This window comes from Pseudophryne corroboree, chromosome 1 (assembly GCF_028390025.1).
Source record: "Pseudophryne corroboree isolate aPseCor3 chromosome 1, aPseCor3.hap2, whole genome shotgun sequence".
In the NCBI taxonomy this organism is placed as follows: Eukaryota; Metazoa; Chordata; class Amphibia; order Anura; family Myobatrachidae; genus Pseudophryne; species Pseudophryne corroboree.
Genome location: NC_086444.1, coordinates 1092761307 through 1092782522, shown reverse-complemented (window position 1 = coordinate 1092782522; position 21216 = coordinate 1092761307). Strand labels below are relative to the sequence as shown.

Below are 21216 nucleotides of genomic sequence, written 5' to 3'. Positions count from 1 at the left end.
AAGGTAAATTACATTTCTATACAGCGGAAACAGATGGCGCAATAATAACCTAATTCTATTACATTTCTCATACAATAATGTGCAACTGCGTGACCCACATATAGCTGGGAAGATAATCCACTTTGTGATTATTGCAATGCATTCAATAATTACTTTTGCAAAATAAATACTATAATAGCTAAGTAGGAATGTAATTAAGCATACCTACAGCACAGTTAGGAAGAATAGCAATCTTTAATTAAAGAATAAGCTGTTTCCTGAATGTATCAATTTTATGGAAGAATGCACATTATTTGTATTTGTCAATCTCTCTGTACTATACATTGTGTTCCACGGGCATTTGTTAGTTTTGGCAATAGTATGGTCCAATTAAATAAACATAATGCAAGTTGGAATTTTTGTCTCCATTCCCGTTATTATTACAGGTTGAGTATCCCATATCCAAATATTCCGAAATATGGAATAATCCGCAATACGGATTTTTTTTTGCGTAAGACTGAGATAGTGAAACCTTTGTTTTCTGATGGCTCAATGTACACACACTTTGTTTAATACACAAATTTATAAAAAAAATATTGTATTAAATGACCTTCAGGGTGTGTGTATAATGTGTATATGAATCATAAATGAATTGTGTGAATGTACACACACTATGTTTAATGCACAAAGTTATTAAAAATATTGTATAAAATGACCTTCAGGCTGTGTATATAAGGTGTATATGAAACATAAATGCATTCTGTGCTTAGACTTGGGTCCCATCGCCATGATATCTCATTATGGTATGCAATTATTCCAAAATACGGAAAAATCCCATATCCAAAATACTTCTAGTCCCAAGCATTTTGGATAAGGGATACTCAACCTGTAATAGGTAATGATTTACTGATCTTCAAAATCACATTTCTTTATAGGACATTACAATTTTAAGCTAACTTAGTTCTGCCCTGCCTTAGGGGGTCATTCCGAGTTGATTGCTAGCTGACGTTGTTCGCAGCGCAACGATCAGGCTAAAAATCTGCATTACTGCGCATGCGTATGCACCGCAATGCACACGCGCGATGTACGGGTACAAAGTCCTTTGTGGTTTTGCACAGGTTCTAGCGAAGCTTTCAGTCACACGGCACAATGCAGGAAGATTGACATGAAGTGGGCGTTTCTGGGTGTCAACCGACCGTTTTTAGGGAATGCTTAGAAAAACGCAGGCGTGTCGGGAAAAACGCAGGCGTGGCTGGGCGAACGCTGGGTGGGTGTGTGACGTCAAAAGCAAAATCCGTCCCTCCATCGTTAGAATCAATGCACACGAAGAGTAACTACAGGGCTGGTCTTGTTTTGCACAAAAAGATTTTGCAGGCGCTCTGCTGCACAAGCGTTCGCACTTCTGCAAAGCGAAAATACACTCTCCAGTGGGCGGTGGCAATGCGTTTGCACGGCTACTAAAAACTGCTAGCGAGCGATCAACTCGGAATGACCCCCTTAGTGTCCTGTTACATAATCAACTAAATCTGGCTTATTACTTCTCTATTCACTTCTTAATCTATGACTTTAGCCAGTCAATTAAAGATCTATAAATACAGATCACCCTGTGTACCAATAAACTGACAGTACAGGTTACTAGATTGTTGTATGACTGCAAGGACTTGGTAGGTTTAATTCTGTTGAGCAACAGCACCAGTATTTGGTGAGTAATATTGACTGTAGTACACAGTGAATAAGACCCATACTGTATACAGGCAATGGATGTGCATTATATGCTGGACATGGCACAGTACTATATACTGGTCATTGGGTTTTGGGCTGTATGAGATTTGTTTTTAGCAAAGGTGATGGTGAGAAGAAAGCTATAAGGAAACATTAGGATGTTGTTGTTGAAGTTGCATAAGCATCAGTTTGTATAATTTGGATTGGGGATTGTAGTTCTGCAATTGTGTTACATCTCATTTTCAATTATAATGATTACCCAGGCACCAGTGACGTGCGTTGGGGTGAGACAGGTGCCCTTACTGTACACAAGTTACACTTGCCAGCAATTGATCCACCTCCCCAGATGTAAAGCTTTCTCAGGCTTGCCGTCACAGAGGGCTTGCAAGGCCAAGGAAACTGCATCTGGGACACAGTCCTTAGCCTTGTCACTCCTCCTTCAATTTCTCCAGCTGATTTTCCAAAAGCCTAATTAGGGGGAATCACCTTACTCAAGAAGCAATGTCAGCACTTACTTCACAGGTGTCTACTTTAAAGGGTTTCAGCACCTTGCACAAGACAGAAAGTACTCTCCACTGTGCTATCTAAGGTACAGGCACATTCCCCCTCGTCTCCCAATGTCATGGCTTTGTATAGCTATGAATGGCTTTTTGCTGGTCCTCCATCTACTGAAGCATATAAAGGGTAGAGTTCCACCTTGTTACCATCTCTTGCTTCAGTTGATGGCAGAGCAAATAAAATTTTTCTTGCAGGTGCTGCAATCTCCTGCATGCTATTGCTGAATGCCAAAAATGCCACAGACAGCAGCATCTGCACACCCCTACAATTTCTTAAAAAGCCCTGTACCACTAAGTTGATGTGTGAGCAAAACAGGGGATGTGTTGGAATTCCCCCAGCTGTAATGCTTTCACAATATTTGTGACATTATCAGAAACCACAAAGCCTGAGGGGAGCCCAAGTGGGGTAAGCCATGTTTCAATAATATCCCTTAGTTTTTCTAAGAGATTGTCAGCGGTATGCCTCTTATTGAATCCGGTGATACACAGAGTAGCCTGCCTCTGAATGAGCTTGCTTGTTTGTTAGATACTACTTCTGCTGCTGCTGAAGGCAAGTTACCCACCCAGTGGGCTCACAGTTATGTAATCTTTAGTTTGCCCACTAGTGCTTGTCCAGATATCTGTGGTTAAGTGGATAGTGGGTACAATGGCATTTTGTAGGCCAATGATTAAGTTTTTTTAACGTCCTGGTACAGCCGAGGAATGGCTTTTTGGCTAAAATGGAACAGAGATGGAATTTGGTATCAGGGACACAGGATCTTAATTAACTGTGTAAAACTCACTGCATTAATGGCGGATATTGAAGGCAGATCTAATACTAGCACAGCCGTGATGGCGTCAGAGATCCGCTGAGCGAGTGGGTGAGAGTTGACATTCTTGCTTCCCCTTGCAAAGGATTGTTTCACAGTCAATTGATTTTTTTTACAATACTACTAGTAGTCTTCTTGGTCCCCTTCTGGGATGAATATCTACCCCTCCAACAGGCCTAACACTCAAGGATTCTTCTGAGGAATCCTGGAATGGGGAGGAGTTACCTAGCCTTAACAAATTGGATGCAGGACTCCCAATGATGATTACTGAGGATATTTAGGATGAAGGTGTTTGCAGTGGAGATTGCAGGTGCTGGGATCTAGTTGAGAGAAGGGAGCTAGCTGATGCTGGACTGCTTGTTGTTATTTTTTTAACAGCAGTTTTTGATGTTCTCAAAAACTTGTCATGCGCTAGCTGCAAATGATGTAACAGGGTGGAGGTTCCTAGATGCTTAATGTCCCTACTTCTACTTACTGTGGTTCCACAAAGGCTACAGATGGCTTCTCAAATGTTGTCAGTATTTGGGTAAAAATAATTTCACACATAAGAGGTGGATTTGTTGGTCCTATGGCCAGGCATGACAATGGCCATCTTCTTATCATGGCCAAGAGCTGCTTCCACTGGTGCCTGACTTACTCAAACAGCATCCTCAATTTCTATGTCATCAGCTATACTTCTGCTGCTCGTCCCCACATTTGCAGAGGGAGCAGAAATGGTGGAAGAGGGCTTCTCTGCGAGTACATTATCAGAAAGGTAAGGCTCACTTATAGCATTCAAAGACACACTTAGACTCTCCTCAAGGGATTTGTGATATTTACTGTATGTTTATGAATGCATAGTTTGTTCTACTGCCTTAGTGGTTTTCAGTTTTTTTACACCTCTTCTAGACTCTGAGTGAAAAGGTCTTGCATCGGCATGAGAGGCAGAAGAAGATGCCTCAATGACAGTTGCAGAACCACTCAGAAATAAAGTCCAAGGCCTGAGCCTTTCCTTGACACTGCGTATGTTGAATAGCATGTTGGCAATTTTATGTTTTTCTGCACCAAACCTTCCCTTTATAAGTGGTGTCTTTTTCTTTAACACTGTATATTAGTTTTTTATATTTTTTATGCTCTTCAGCACCGGTTTTAGTACATGACGTTGCTGCACTAGCATCATCATCATGACTGGTGGCAGCAGTTGCTGCACTAGTATTTGGTTACTCTTCTCTAAACAGACAGATATCCATTTGTCAAGTTGCAGGTCACTGCGCAGATCACAGGGCTTATAGATGCATGTGAATAAAGCGCAGTAGAGAAAAGCACACCAATCAGTACAAACAATAGAGATATATATATATATTTATTTATTTTCTAGTTTTAAAATTTGCAGCTTGGTTCAAACTGCATGGATCACAGGGCTTATAGACGCACGTGAACAAAGTGCACTAGTGTAAAGTGCACCAAACAGTACAATTTACAGCAGAGTACAGCACAACATACAGCAGCATGCCCCCTATACAAAGTCACTTTACAGAGCCACTTGTGATTCTGGAGTCTCTGAACACAGCACAGCCAATACAGCAGAGTACAGCACAACACACAGCAGCGTGCCCCTATATACACAGTCACTATACTTCACAGTACAACCAGGGGGGCCTACAGCCTTGCCAGATCCTGGCAATGTGGAGGGGTGGGGTCGAGACTGCAGCCGCACAGGGGTGCTCCAGTCCCCCATGTGCTGGGGGCTGGGCGGTGAGCAGCGGGTAGCTGCAACAGCAGTGGAGAAGGTTGGAGGAGCTGGCAGCGGGCGAGTGGGTGCGATCGCAACACATAACGTAAGGGGAGAAAGGACTAACTTCTGCCTCTCTCCCCAGTGCAGCACATAGCAGCGTGTGCCGTGTGATGTGATGGGGACAGAGGCTGCCGCAGCAGCCTGTCCTCTCTCTGTCTTAAGCACAAAGAACCTCTGCAAGTGGGTGAGGAAGGGGGGTTAGCAGGATCCAGGCCCTTGTTGGACCCATCCAACAGGCCTGGGCCCAGGTAAAGAGTAACTGACAGGAGCTGATAGGTTTGTGATTTATCTCTCTCCACTTTATCACTCTCCATAGTTTAGTACATTTGACCCTCAGTCTGTTACAACATCTCAACAATTACAATCCTTCTTCCGATGATAGATCGTATTGTGGCAAGGGGGGTGGAATGTGACAATTCGCAAATAGCTCCACGTTTTAGGTGTCGGACTGTCGTGTATGAGATTGTGAGTTTGAGAATAGTCTGCTTTATCTAAAAATTATGAACAAGGTGCACAAAAATCACACTACTACTGATAACACACAAGATAAGTGTATAAATATGGCATAGGAGCAGTGCTAGCTTAACAGTGGAGCTCCAGCTCCAGGCCTTCACATAAAAATAGGCCCATCATCATGGCAGCATGATGATCACTAGCCACCAGCTGGCCACATGTGCTCGCCACAGGATTTATTCCTCCTTTATGGACACCCATAGAGGGAGAAAAGCCTGTGGCGCCGGGATTGCGGCGTTTGTATTTTCCTGCTAGTCAGGATTCCGGCGTCCTGACTAGCAGTATGGTGACCGCTTTCCTAGCACATATATGGGTAACTGTTTTATAGCGGCACGCATCGCACCACTATAACACTTACTGCTTTGCCTCACTACCGAAGCGAAGCAGGAAGGGACATCTTGTCTCCCGAAGCGGGGGAGCGAAAGCTTCCCCCTCCGGCGATGTCCCCCTGAGCTCACAGTGGGTCAGCTCAGAGCTGACGCGCTGTGTCTCCTTCCCGGCCAGCTCCTCTGCACATGCGCGGGATCTCGTTACTCACGCAAGATCCCCTGCGCAGTCCAGAGCCGGCACCTGCCACGGGCAGGGACACCTCTGTCCCTGCTGTGGTCTATGGTCATCACCACCTGCAGCTGTCGAAATCGACAGCTGCAGGTTTCGGAACAGTCACTGATGCTGACTGTTCATACATTGCCCGCACATGTCAGCCTGCTATCTTTTATACAGCAGCGCCAATATGAACAGGGGCGCAAATAACGTGCGCTTATACCGCTTCTCCCCCATAACGACTGTTCATACATTTACCCCAGTGGCTGTAAGCCATAGCACATATAGGCAGTTTGCAATTTATTCTCCACTACCTGTACTAATTATTATAGTATCATTATTATTATTATTATTATTATTATTATAATACAGGTTGAGTATCCCATATCCAAATATTCGAAAATACGGAATATTCCGAAATACAGAATTTTTGGAGTGAGAGTGAGATAGGGAAACCTTTGTTTTCTGATGGCTCAATGTACACACACTTTGTTTAATCCACAAAGTTATTAAAAATATTGTATTAAATGACCTTCAGGCTGTGTGTATAAAGTGTAGAGATGTGCACCGGAAATTTTTCAGGTTTTGTGTTTTGGTTTTGGATTCGGTTCCGCGGCCATGTTTTGGATTCGGACGCGTTTTGGCAAAACCTCTTTGGCACTTAAACTCTTTGGCACTTAAATAAATTGGCCCCAAACAGCACATGATGCAAAGAAAAGAGAAAAAGAGGTGCACTGTGGTCACTGGACGGCTAAGCTAAGCGACACAAACACCTCAATATCACAGGAATTATTTGTTCTAATCAATGGTATTATTGGTCCAAATCACTGGAAGAAAATGACAAAATCACAGGAATTATTCGTTCTAATCAATGGTATTATTGGTCCAAATCACTGGAAGAAAATGACAAAATCACAGGAACAGAATGCAGCACAGATATGGATACTTGCAGTGACACGGACCTGCAAGATACAGCAATGGACTACTGTAATGTACAACTATATACTGGTGGTCACAAAAATGCTGTACTGTACTACTATATATACTGCTCACAACAATGCAGCACAGATATGGATACTTGCAGTGACACGGAGCTGCAAGATACAGCAATGGACTACTGTACTGTACAACTATATACTGTTGGTGACCAAAATGCTGCACTGTACTACTATATATACTGCTCACAACAATGCAGCACAGATATGGATACTTGCAGTGACACGGAGCTGCAAGATACAGCAATGGACTACTGTAATGTACAACTATATACTGTTGGTCACCAAAATGCTGCAATGTACTACTATATATACTGCTCACAACAATGCAGCACAGATATGGATACTTGAAGTGACACGGAGCTGCAAGATACAGCAATGGACTACTATACTGTACTACTATACTGGTGGTCACCAAAATGCTGCACTGTACTACTATTAGAGATGAGCGGGTTCGGTTCCTCGGAATCCGAACCCCCCCGAACTTCAGCCTTTTTTGCACGGGTCCGAGCAGACTCGGATCCTCCCGCCTTGCTCGGTTAACCCGAGCGCGCCCGAACGTCATCATCCCGCTGTCGGATTCTCGCGAGACTCGGATTCTATATAAGGAGCCGCGCGTCGCCGCCATTTTCACACGTGCATTGAGATTGAGAGGGAGAGGACGTGGCTGGCGTCCTCTCCGTTTAGAGAGACGAGTGACATTTGATTTACTACTAATTTTGGGGAGCAGTTTTTAGGAGTACTCAGTACAGTGCAGAGTTTTGCTGATAGTGACACTGACCACCAGTTTTATTATAATCCGTTCTCTGCCTGAAAAAAACGATACATACCATATCTGTGCTCAGCCTCAGTGTGCTGCATGATATATCATCTATGTATATCTGACTGTGCTGAGTGCTCACTGCTCACACAGCTTAATTGTGGGGGAGACTGGGGAGCAGTTATAGCAGGAGTACAGTGCACACTTTTGCTGCCAGTGACCACCAGTATATTGTCTGCCTGAAAAAGTTAAACACTCCTGTGGTGTTTTTTTTTTTTTATTCTATAAACGCATTCTGCTGACAGTGTCCAGCAGGTCCGTCATTCATTATATTATATAAATATTTACCTACAGTAGTGTTATATTTTTTTTTTCATCTCTATCATCTTTATCATCTCTATATTAGCAGACGCAGTACGGTAGTCCACGGCTGTGGCTATCTCTGTGTCGTCAGTGCTCGTCCATAATTGTATACCTACCTACCTGTGGTGGGTTTTTTTTTTCTATCTTCTTCATACTAGTAGTTTAGGAGTCTGCTGACAGTGTCCACCAGGTCCGTCATTATATTATATACCTACAGTAGTAATATATTTAGTATATTATCTATACTAGCAGACGCAGTACGGTAGTCCACGGCTGTGGCTATCTCTGTGTCGTCAGTGCTCGTCCATAATTGTATACCTACCTACCTGTGGTGGGTTTTTTTTTTCTATCTTCTTCATACTAGTAGTTTAGGAGTCTGCTGACAGTGTCCACCAGGTCCGTCATTATATTATATACCTACAGTAGTAATATATTTAGTATATTATCTATACTAGCAGACGCAGTACGGTAGTCCACGGCTGTGGCTATCTCTGTGTCGTCAGTGCTCGTCCATAATTGTATACCTACCTACCTGTGGTGGGGTTTTTTTTTCTATCTTCGTCATACTAGTAGTTTAGGAGTCTGCTGACAGTGTCCACCAGGTCCGTCATTATATTATATACCTACAGTAGTAATATATTTATTATATTATCTATACTAGCAGACGCAGTACTGTAGTCCACGGCTGTGGCTATCTCTGTGTCGTCAGTGCTCGTCCATAATTGTATACCTACCTACCTGTGGTGGGTTTTTTTTTTCTATCTTCTTCATACTAGTAGTTTAGGAGTCTGCTGACAGTGTCCACCAGGTCCGTCATTATATTATATACCTACAGTAGTAATATATTTATTATATTATCTATACTAGCAGACGCAGTACGGTAGGCCACGGCTGTAGCTACCTCTGTGTCGTCAGTCACTCGTCATCTATAAGTATACTAGTATCCATCCATCTCCATTGTTTACCTGAGGTGCCTTTTAGTTGTGCCTATTAAAATATGGAGAACAAAAATGTTGAGGTTCCAAAAATAGGGAAAGATCAAGATCCACTTCCACCTCGTGCTGAAGCTGCTGCCACTAGTCATGGCCGAGACGATGAAATTCCATCAACGTCGTCTGCCAAGGCCGATGCCCAATGTCATAGTACAGAGCATGTAAAATCCAAAACACAAAAGATCAGTAAAAAAAGGACTCAAAAATCTAAATTAAAATCGTCGGAGGAGAAGCGTAAACTTGCCAATATGCCATTTACCACACGGAGTGGCAAGGAACGGCTGAGGCCCTGGCCTATGTTCATGGCTAGTGGTTCAGCTTCACATGAGGATGGAAGCACTCAGCCTCTCGCTAGAAAAATGAAAAGACTTAAGCTGGCAAAAGCACAGCAAAGAACTGTGCGTTCTTCGAAATCACAAATCCACAAGGAGAGTCCAATTGTGTCGGTTGCGATGCCTGACCTTCCCAACACTGGACGTGAAGAGCATGCGCCTTCCACCATTTGCACGCCCCCTGCAAGTGCTGGAAGGAGCACCCGCAGTCCAGTTCCTGATAGTCAGATTGAAGATGTCAGTGTTGAAGTACACCAGGATGAGGAGGATATGGGTGTTGCTGGCGCTGGGGAGGAAATTGACAAGGAGGATTCTGATGGTGAGGTGGTTTGTTTAAGTGAGGCACCCGGGGAGACACCTGTTGTCCGTGGGAGGAATATGGCCATTGACATGCCAGGTGAAAATACCAAAAAAATCAGCTCTTCGGTGTGGAAGTATTTCAACAGAAATGCGGACAACAGATGTCAAGCCGTGTGTTGCCTTTGTCAAGCTGTAATAAGTAGGGGTAAGGACGTTAACCACCTCGGAACATCCTCCCTTATACGTCACCTGCAGCGCATTCATCATAAGTCAGTGACAAGTTCAAAAACTTTGGGCGACAGCGGAAGCAGTCCACTGACCAGTAAATCCCTTCCTCTTGTAACCAAGCTCACGCAAACCACCCCACCAACTCCCTCAGTGTCAATTTCCTCCTTCCCCAGGAATGCCAATAGTCCTGCAGGCCATGTCACTGGCAATTCTGACGAGTCCTCTCCTGCCTGGGATTCCTCCGATGCATCCTTGCGTGTAACGCCTACTGCTGCTGGCGCTGCTGTTGTTGCTGCTGGGAGTCGATGGTCATCCCAGAGGGGAAGTCGTAAGATCACTTTTACTACTTCCACCAAGCAATTGACTGTCCAACAGTCCTTTGCGAGGAAGATGAAATATCACAGCAGTCATCCTGCTGCAAAGCGGATAACTGAGGCCTTGGCATCCTGGGCGGTGAGAAACGTGGTTCCGGTATCCATCGTTACATCAGAGCCAACTATAGACTTGATTGAGGTACTGTGTCCCCGGTACCAAATACCATCTAGGTTCCATTTCTCTAGGCAGGCGATACCGAAAATGTACACAGACCTCAGAAAAAGACTCACCAGTGTCCTAAAAAATGCAGTTGTACCCAATGTCCACTTAACCACGGACATGTGGACAAGTGGAGCAGGGCAGACTCAGGACTATATGACTGTGACAGCCCACTGGGTAGATGTATTGACTCCCGCCGCAAGAACAGCAGCGGCGGCACCAGTAGCAGCATCTCGCAAACGCCAACTCTTTCCTAGGCAGGCTACGCTTTGTATCACCGCTTTCCAGAATACGCACACAGCTGAAAACCTCTTACGGCAACTGAGGAAGATCATCGCAGAATGGCTTACCCCAATTGGACTCTCCTGTGGATTTGTGGCATCGGACAACGCCAGCAATATTGTGCGTGCATTATATCTGGGCAAATTCCAGCACGTCCCATGTTTTGCACATACCTTGAATTTGGTGGTGCAGAATTATTTAAAAAACGACAGGGGCGTGCAAGAGATGCTGTCGGTGGCCAGAAGAATTGCGGGACACTTTCGACGTACAGGCACCACGTACAGAAGACTTGAGCAACGCCAAAAACGCCTGAACCTGCCCTGCCATCATCTGAAGCAAGAAGTTGTAACGAGGTGGAATTCAACCCTCTATATGCTTCAGAGGATGGAGGAGCAGCAAAAGGCCATTCAAGCCTATACATCTGACCACGATATAGGAGGTGGAATGCTCCTGTCTCAAGCGCAGTGGAGAATGATTTCAACGTTGTGCAAGGTTCTGCAACCTTTTGAACTTGCCACACGTGAAGTCAGTTCAGACACTGCCAGCCTGAGTCAGGTCATTCCCCTCATCAGGCTTTTGCAGAAGAAGCTGGAGGCATTGAAGGAGGAGCTAAAACAGAGCGATTCCGCTAGGCATGTGGGACTTGTGGATGGAGCCCTTCATTCGCTTAACCAGGATTCACGGGTGGTCAATCTGTTGAAATCAGAGCACTACATTTTGGCCACCGTGCTCGATCCTAGATTTAAAATCTATGTTGGATCTCTCTTTCCGGCAGACACAAGTCTGCAGGGGTTCAAAGAACTGCTGGTGAGAAAATTGTCAAGTCAAGCGGAACGCGACCTGTCAACATCTCCTCCTTCACATTCTCCCGCAACTGGGGGTGCGAGGAAAAGGCTACGAATTCCGAGCCCACCCGCTGGCGGTGATGCAGGGCAGTCTGGAGCGACTGCTGATGCTGACATCTGGTCCGGACTGAAGGACCTGCCAACAATTACTGACATGTCGTCTACTGTCACTGCATATGATTCTCTCACCATTGAAAGAATGGTGGAGGATTATATGAGTGACCGCATCCAAGTAGGCACGTCAGACAGTCCGTACGTATACTGGCAGGAAAAAGAGGCAATTTGGAGGCCCTTGCACAAACTGGCTTTATTCTACCTTAGTTGCCCTCCCACCAGTGTGTACTCCGAAAGAGTGTTTAGTGCCGCCGCTCACCTTGTCAGCAATCGGCGTACGAGGTTACTTCCAGAAAATGTGGAGAAGATGATGTTCATTAAAATGAATTATAATCAATTCCTCCGTGGAGACATTCACCAGCAGCAATTGCCTCCAGAAAGTACACAGGGAGCTGTGATGATGGATTCCAGTGGGGACGAATTGATAATCTGTGAGGAGGGGGATGTACACGGTGATGAATCGGAGGATGATGATGAGGTGGACATCTTGCCTCTGTAGAGCCAGTTTGTGCAAGGAGAGATTAATTGCTTCTTTTTTGGTGGGGGTCCAAACCAACCCGTCATTTCAGTCACAGTCGTGTGGCAGACCCTGTCACTGAAATGATGGGTTGGTTAAAGTGTGCATGTCCTGTTTATACAACATAAGGGTGGGTGGGAGGGCCCAAGGACAATTCCATCTTGCACCTCTTTTTTCTTTAATTTTTCTTTGCATCATGTGCTGTTTGGGGACTATTTTTTGAAGTGCCATCCTGTCTGACACTGCAGTGCCACTCCTAGATGGGCCAGGTGTTTGTGTCGGCCACTTGGGTCGCTGAGCTTAGTCACACAGCTACCTCATTGCGCCTCTTTTTTTCTTTGCGTCATGTGCTGTTTGGGGAGTGTTTTTTGGAAGGGCCATCCTGCGTGACACTGCAGTGCCACTCCTAGATGGGCCAGGTGTTTGTGTCGGCCACTTGGGTCGCTGAGCTTAGTCACACAGCTACCTCATTGCGCCTCTTTTTCTCTGACGTCCTAGTGGATGCTGGGAACTCCGTAAGGACCATGGGGAATAGCGGCTCCGCAGGAGACTGGGCACAAAAGTAAAGCTTTAGGACTACCTGGTGTGCACTGGCTCCTCCCCCTATGACCCTCCTCCAAGCCTCAGTTAGATTTTTGTGCCCGGCCGAGAAGGGTGCACACTAGGGGCTCTCCTGAGCTTCTTAGTGAAAGTTTAGTTTTAGGTTTTTTATTTTCAGTGAGACCTGCTGGCAACAGGCTCACTGCATCGAGGGACTAAGGGGAGAAGAAGCGAACTCACCTGCGTGTAGAGTGGATTGGGCTTCTTAGGCTACTGGACACCATTAGCTCCAGAGGGACCGAACACAGGCCCAGCCTCGGAGCTCGGTCCCAGAGCCGCGCCGCCGGCCCCCTTACAGAGCCAGAAGCAAGAAGAGGTCCGGAAAAATCGGCGGCAGAAGACATCAGTCTTCAACAAGGTAGCGCACAGCACTGCAGCTGTGCGCCATTGTTATTCAGGCACACTTCACACTTCGGTCACTGAGGGTGCAGGGCGCTAGGGGGGGGGCGCCCTGAGCAGCAATGTAAACACCTTGGCTGGCATAAATACACCACATATAACCCCAGGGCTATATGGATGTATTTTAACCCCTGCCAGAACTCACCAAAAAGCGGGAGAAAAGGCCGCCGAGAAGGGGGCGGAGCCTATCTCCTCAGCACACAGGCGCCATTTTCCATCACAGCTCCGCTGGAAGGACGTCTCCCTGACTCTCCCCTGCAGTCCTGCACTACAGAAAAGGGTAAAAAAGAGAGGGGGCACTAATTTGGCACAGTTTTGATACTAACAGCAGCTATAAAGGGAAAATCACATTTTATAGTGGTATTCCTGTCTATATATAGCGCTCTGGTGTGTGCTGGCATACTCTCCCTCTGTCTCCCCAAAGGGCTAGTGGGGTCCTGTCCTCTATCAGAGCATTCCCTGTGTGTGTGCGGTGTGTCGGTACGATTGTGTCGACATGTTTGAGGAGGAAAATGAGATGGAGGCGGGGCAATTGCCTATTATAGAGTTGTCACCCCCTAGGGAGTCGACACCTGAGTGGATGAGCTTATGGAAGGAATTGCGTGACAGTGTCAGCTCTTTACGACAAACAGTTGACGACATGAGACAGCCGGCTACTCAGCTTGTGCCTGTCCAGGGGTCTCAAACGCCATCAGGGGCTTTAAAACGCCCGTTACCTCAAATGGCAGACACAGACACGGATACTGACTCCAGTGTCGATGATGAGGAGACAAACGTGACTTCCACTAGGGCCACACGTTACATGATTGAAGCAATGAAAAATGTATTGCATATCTCTGATAATACAAGTACCACTAAAAAGGGTATTATATTTGGTGAGAAAAAACTGCCTGTAGTTTTTCCTGTATCCGAGGAATTAAATGAAGTGTGTGATGAGGCGTGGGTTTCCCCCGATAAAAAACTGATAATTCCTAAAAGGTTATTGGCATCGTACCCTTTCCCGCCAGAGGATAGGGCACGTTGGGAAACACCCCCTAGGGTGGATAAAGCGCTCACACGTTTGTCTAAACAGGTAGCACTACCCTCTCCTGATACGGCCGCCCTAAAGGAACCTGCCGATAGAAAGCTGGAGAATATCCTAAAATGTATATACACTCACACGGGTGTTATACTGCAACCAACAATCGCCTCAGCCTGGATGTGCAGTGCGGGCCTGGCGTGGTCGGATTCCCTGACTGAAAATATTGATACCCTAGATAGGGACAGTATATTACTGACTATAGAGCATTTGAAGGATGCATTTCTATATATGCGTGATGCACAGAGGGATATTTGCCGACTGGCATCAAGAGTTAGCGCGCTGTCCATTTCTGCAAGAAGAGGTTTATGGACGCGGCAGTGGTCAGGTGATGCGGATTCTAAAAGGCACATGGAAGTATTGCCTTATAAGGGGGAGGAGTTATTTGGGGTAGGTCTATCAGACCTGGTAGCCACGGCAACCGCTGGAAAATCCACATTTTTACCCCAGGTAGCTTCTCAACCTAAGAAGACGCCGTATTATCAGGCGCAGTCCTTTCGGCCCCATAAGGGCAAGCGGGCAAAAGGCGCCTCATTTCTGCCCCGTGGCAGAGGGAGAGGAAAAAGGCTGCAACAAACAGCCAGTTCCCAGGAACAAAAGCCCTCTCCCGCCTCCGCAAAGTCCTCAGCATGACGCTGGGGCTTTACAAGCGGACTCAGGCACGGTGGGGGCCCGTCTCAAGAAGTTCAGTGCGCAGTGGGCCCACTCGCAAGTGGACCCCTGGATCCTTCAGGTGGTATCTCAGGGGTACAAATTGGAATTCGAGACGTCTCCCCCTCGCCGTTTTCTAAAGTCTGCTTTACCGACGTCTCCCTCAGACAGGGAGGCAGTATTGGAAGCCATTCACAAGCTATATTCCCAGCAGGTGATAATCAAGGTACCCCTCCTACAACAGGGAAAGGGGTACTATTCCACACTATTTGTGGTACCGAAGCCGGACGGCTCGGTGAGACCAATTTTAAACCTAAAATCCTTGAACACTTACATACAAAGGTTAAAATTCAAGATGGAGTCACTCAGAGCAGTGATTGCAAACCTGGAAGAAGGGGACTATATGGTGTCTCTGGACATCAAAGATGCTTACCTACATGTCCCAATTTACCCTTCTCACCAAGGGTACCTCAGGTTTGTGGTACAGAACTGTCACTATCAGTTTCAGACGCTGCCGTTTGGATTGTCCACGGCACCCCGGGTCTTTACCAAGGTAATGGCCGAAATTATGATACTCCTTCGAAGGAAGGGAGTTTTAGTTATCCCTTACTTGGACGATCTCCTGATAAGGGCAAGATCCAGGGAACAGTTGGAAGTCGGAGTAGCACTATCTCAGATAGTGCTGCGCCAGCACGGTTGGATTCTCAATATTCCAAAATCGCAGCTGATCCCGACGACACGACTTCTATTCCTAGGGATGATCCTGGACACAGTCCAGAAAAAGGTGTTTCTTTCGGAGGAGAAAGCCAGGGAGTTATCCGAACTAGTCAGAAATCTCCTAAAACCAGGCCAAGTCTCAGTGCATCAATGCACAAGGGTCCTGGGAAAGATGGTGGCTTCTTACGAAGCAATCCCATTCGGCAGATTCCACGCAAGAACCTTCCAGTGGGATCTGCTAGACAAATGGTCCGGGTCGCATCTTCAGATGCATCAGCGGATAATCTTGTCACCAAGGACAAGGGTGTCTCTCCTGTGGTGGTTGCAGAGTGCTCATCTTCTAGAGGGCCGCAGATTCGGCATTCAGGACTGGGTCCTGGTGACCACGGATGCCAGCCTGAGAGGCTGGGGAGCAGTCACACAGGGAAGAAATTTCCAGGGCTTGTGGTCAAGCCTGGAGACATCACTTCACATAAATATCCTGGAGCTAAGGGCCATCTACAATGCTCTAAGCCTAGCAAGACCTCTGCTTCAAGGTCAGCCGGTGCTGATCCAGTCAGACAACATCACGGCAGTCGCCCACGTAAACAGACAGGGCGGCACAAGAAGCAGGAGGGCAATGGCAGAAGTTGCAAGGATTCTTCGCTGGGCGGAAAATCATGTGATAGCACTGTCAGCAGTGTTCATTCCGGGAGTGGACAACTGGGAAGCAGACTTCCTCAGCAGACACGACCTCCACCTGGGAGAGTGGGGACTTCACCCAGAAGTCTTCCACATGATTGTGAACCGTTGGGAAAAACCAAAGGTGGACATGATGGCGTCCCGCCTCAACAAAAAACTAGACAGGTATTGCGCCAGGTCAAGGGACCCTCAGGCAATAGCTGTGGACACTCTGGTAACACCGTGGGTGTACCAGTCAGTGTATGTGTTCCCTCCTCTGCCTCTCATACCCAAGGTACTGAGAATCATAAGAAGGAGAGGAGTAAGGACTATACTCGTGGCTCCGGATTGGCCAAGAAGGACTTGGTACCCGGAACTTCAAGAGATGCTCACAGAGGACCCGTGGCCTCTACCTCTAAGAAAGGACCTGCTCCAGCAGGGACCCTGTCTGTTCCAAGACTTACCGCGGCTGCGTTTGACGGCATGGCGGTTGAACGCCGGATCCTGAAGGAAAAAGGCATTCCGGATGAAGTCATCCCTACCCTGATCAAAGCCAGGAAGGATGTAACCGTACAGCATTATCACCGTATTTGGCGTAAATATGTTGCGTGGTGCGAGGCCAGGAAGGCCCCTACAGAGGAATTTCAACTGGGTCGTTTCCTGCATTTCCTGCAAACAGGACTGTCTATGGGCCTAAAATTAGGGTCCATTAAGGTTCAAATTTCGGCCCTGTCGATTTTCTTCCAGAAAGAACTGGCTTCAGTTCCTGAAGTTCAGACGTTTGTCAAGGGGGTACTGCATATACAGCCTCCTTTTGTGCCTCCAGTGGCACCTTGGGATCTCAATGTAGTTTTGGGGTTCCTAAAATCACATTGGTTTGAACCACTCACCACTGTGGACTTAAAATATCTCACATGGAAAGTGGTAATGCTGTTGGCCCTGGCTTCAGCCAGGCGTGTCTCAGAATTGGCGGCTTTATCCTATAAAAGCCCTTACCTAATTTTTCATACGGACAGGGCAGAATTGAGGACTCGTCCTCAATTTCTCCCTAAGGTGGTTTCAGCGTTTCACTTGAACCAGCCTATTGTGGTACCTGCGGCTACTAGGGACTTGGAGGACTCCAAGTTGCTGGACGTAGTCAGGGCCCTGAAAATATATGTTTCCAGGACGGCTGGAGTCAGAAAATCTGACTCGCTGTTTATCCTGTATGCACCCAACAAGCTGGGTGCTCCTGCTTCTAAGCAGACTATTGCTCGTTGGATTTGTAGTACAATTCAGCTTGCACATTCTGTGGCAGGCCTGCCACAGCCAAAATCTGTAAAAGCCCATTCCACAAGGAAGGTGGGCTCATCTTGGGCGGCTGCCCGAGGGGTCTCGGCTTTACAACTTTGCCGAGCAGCTACTTGGTCAGGGGCAAACACGTTTGCTAAATTCTACAAATTTGATACCCTGGCTGAGGACGACCTGGAGTTCTCTCATTCGGTGCTGCAGAGTCATCCGCACTCTCCCGCCCGTTTGGGAGCTTTGGTATAATCCCCATGGTCCTTACGGTGTTCCCAGCATCCACTAGGACGTCAGAGAAAATAAGAATTTACTTACCGATAATTCTATTTCTCGTAGTCCGTAGTGGATGCTGGGCGCCCATCCCAAGTGCGGATTGTCTGCAATACTTGTACATAGTTATTGTTACAAAAATCGGGTTATTATTGTTGTGAGCCATCTTTTCAGAGGCTCCTCTGTTATCATGCTGTTAACTGGGTTCAGATCACAGGTTGTACGGTGTGATTGGTGTGGCTGGTATGAGTCTTACCCGGGATTCAAAATCCTTCCTTATTGTGTACGCTCGTCCGGGCACAGTATCCTAACTGAGGCTTGGAGGAGGGTCATAGGGGAAGGAGCCAGTGCACACCAGGTAGTCCTAAAGCTTTACTTTTGTGCCCAGTCTCCTGCGGAGCCGCTATTCCCCATGGTCCTTACGGAGTTCCCAGCATCCACTACGGACTACGAGAAATAGAATTATCGGTAAGTAAATTCTATTTTTTCTTTGCGTCATGTGCTGTTTGGGGAGTGTTTTTTGGAAGGGCCATCCTGCGTGACACTGCAGTGCCACTCCTAGATGGGCCAGGTGTTTGTGTCGGCCACTTGGGTCGCTGAGCTTAGTCATCCAGCGACCTCGGTGCAAATTTTAGGACTAAAAATAATATTGTGAGGTGTGAGGTGTTCAGAATAGACTGAAAATGAGTGTAAATTATGGTTATTGAGGTTAATAATACTATGGGATCAAAATGACCCCCAAATTCAATGATTTAAGCTGTTCTTTAGGGTTTTTTGAAAAAAACACCCGAATCCAAAACACACCCGAATCCGAGAAAAAAAATTCGGTGAGGTTTTGCCAAAACACGTTCGAACCCAAAACACGGCCGCGGAACCGAACCCAAAACCAAAACACAAAACCCGAAAAATTTCCGGTGCACTTCTCTAACTACTATATATAATATATATAGTATATACTGGTCACACAACAATGCAGCACTGATGATCAGGATACTGTCTAGAACTGGGTCTGACACAGAGCTGCAAGATACAGCAATGGCCTACTGTACTGTACTACTATAATTATATACTGGTGGTCCCCACAATGCAGCACACTGAGCACAGATATTTGCAGCACACGGAGCACAGATATGGAGCTTTTCAGGCAGAGAACGTAGCGGGATGATGCGGGATGATGACGTTCGGCCTCGTTCGGGTTAACCGAGCAAGGCGGGAAGAGCCGAGGCTGCCTCGGACCCGTGTAAAATACGTGACGTTTGGGAGGGTTCGAATCTCGACGAACCGAACCCGCTCATCTCTAATAAGGTGTATATGAAACATAAATGTATTGTGTGAATGTACACAGACTTTGTTTAATGCATAAAGTTATAAAAAATATTGGCTAAAATTACGTTCAGGCTGTGTGTATAAGGTGTATATGTAACATAAATGCATTCTGTGCTTAGACTTGGGTCCCATCGCCATGATATCTCATTATGGTATGCAATTATTCCAAAATACGGAAAAATCCGATATCCAAAATACTTCTGGTCCCGAGCATTTTGGATAGGGGATACTCAACCTGTATTATTATTATTATTATTACTTATTATTATTATTATTATTATTATTACTATTATAGACATGTACATTATTATTTTTTGTAGATTACTACAAATACCATTTGGCTAGAGATGAGCAAGACTACTGTTACATTTTGGACAAGTCGAGTTTTGCGGCTAAACAAGTTCCAGTGAAACAATCGTGAAGTTCCACTTTTACTTGTCTGTTCCAGAAAACTCCACTCTGTCGTGTACTGTATATTTCTATACTGCAGAATAAATAGAGCTAGGATTACAGTGGTCAATTCTGTTTTCCTGTGGATTGGGTTATGACCGGGAGCACTTATGGCCAAGGACCTAATTCAGACCTGATCGTTAAAATCTTTCTCTAAGCAAACCATGTGCAGTGCGGGGGCAGATGTAACGTGCAGAGAGAGTTAGATTCGAGTGGGTTATAATGTTTCTGTGCAGGGTAAATACTAGAGATGAGCGGGTTCGGTTTCTCTGAATCCGAACCCGCCCGAACTTCATGTTTTTTTACACGGGTCCGAGCGACTCGGATCTTCCCGCCTTGCTCGGTTAACCCGAGCGGGCCCGAACGTCATCATCACGCTGTCGGATTCTCGCGAGGCTCGGATTCTATCGTGAGACTCGGATTCTATATAAGGAGCCGCGCATCGCGGCCATTTTCACACGTGCATTGAGATTGATAGGGAGAGGACGTGGCTGGCGTCCTCTCCGTTTAGAAATTAAAATAGATAGGAGAGTGAGAGTGAGACACTTCATTTACTTACTGGAGCTTAGGAGGAGTTATACTAGTGACTGATGACCAGTGACCTGACCCACCAGTGCAGTTTTATAATTTATTATTATTTAATAATCCGTTCTGTTCTTGTTCTCTGCCTGAAAAAAACGATACACAGTGACTCAGTCACACTCACATACCATATCTGTGCTCAGCCCAGTGTGCTGCATCATCTATGTATAATATCTGACTGTGCTCACACAGCTTAATTGTGGGGGAGACTGGGGAGCAGTTATAGGTTATAGCAGGAGCCAGGAGTACATATTAAACAGTGCACACTTTTGCTGCCAGAGTGCCACTGCCAGTGTGACTGACCACTGACCACTGTGACCAGTGACCTGACCACACTGACCACCAGTATAGTATATTGTGATTGTCTGCCTGAAAAAGTACACTCGTCGTGTGACTTGTGTGGTGTTTTTTTATTCTATAAAAATTAAAAAACTCATTCTGCTGATAGACAGTGTCCAGCAGGTCCCTCATTATATAATATATACCTGTCCGGCTGCAGTAGTGATATATATATATTTTTTATATCATTATTTATCATCCAGTTTATACTAGCAGCAGACACAGTACGGTAGTTCACGGCTGTAGCTACCTCTGTGTCGGCACTCGGCAGTCAATCCATAATTGTATACCACCTACCCGTGGTTTTTTTTTTCTTTCTTCTTTATACATACTACATCTCATTATCATCCAGTCTATATTAGCAGCAGACACAGTACAGTACGGTAGTCCACGGCTGTAGCTACCTCTGTGTCGGCACTCGGCAGTCCATCCATAATTGTATACCACCTACCGTGGTTTTTTTTTCTTTCTTCTTTATACATACTACATCTCATTATCATCCAGTCTATATTAGCAGCAGACACAGTACAGTACGGTAGTCCACGGCTGTAGCTACCTCTGTGTCGGCACTCGGCAGTCCATCCATAATTGTATACCACCTACCCGTGTTTTTTTTTTTCTTTCTTCTTTATACATACTACATCTCATTATCATCCAGTCTATATTAGCAGCAGACACAGTACAGTACGGTAGTCCACGGC

General features: G+C 46.0%; 1 protein-coding gene across 1 annotated transcript in view; it reads left to right on the top strand.

Moving 5' to 3' along the window:
- Positions 1-21216, top strand: part of KCNIP4 (potassium voltage-gated channel interacting protein 4) — a 1130783-nt gene that overhangs the window by 173163 nt on the left and 936404 nt on the right. The window lies entirely within an intron of this gene.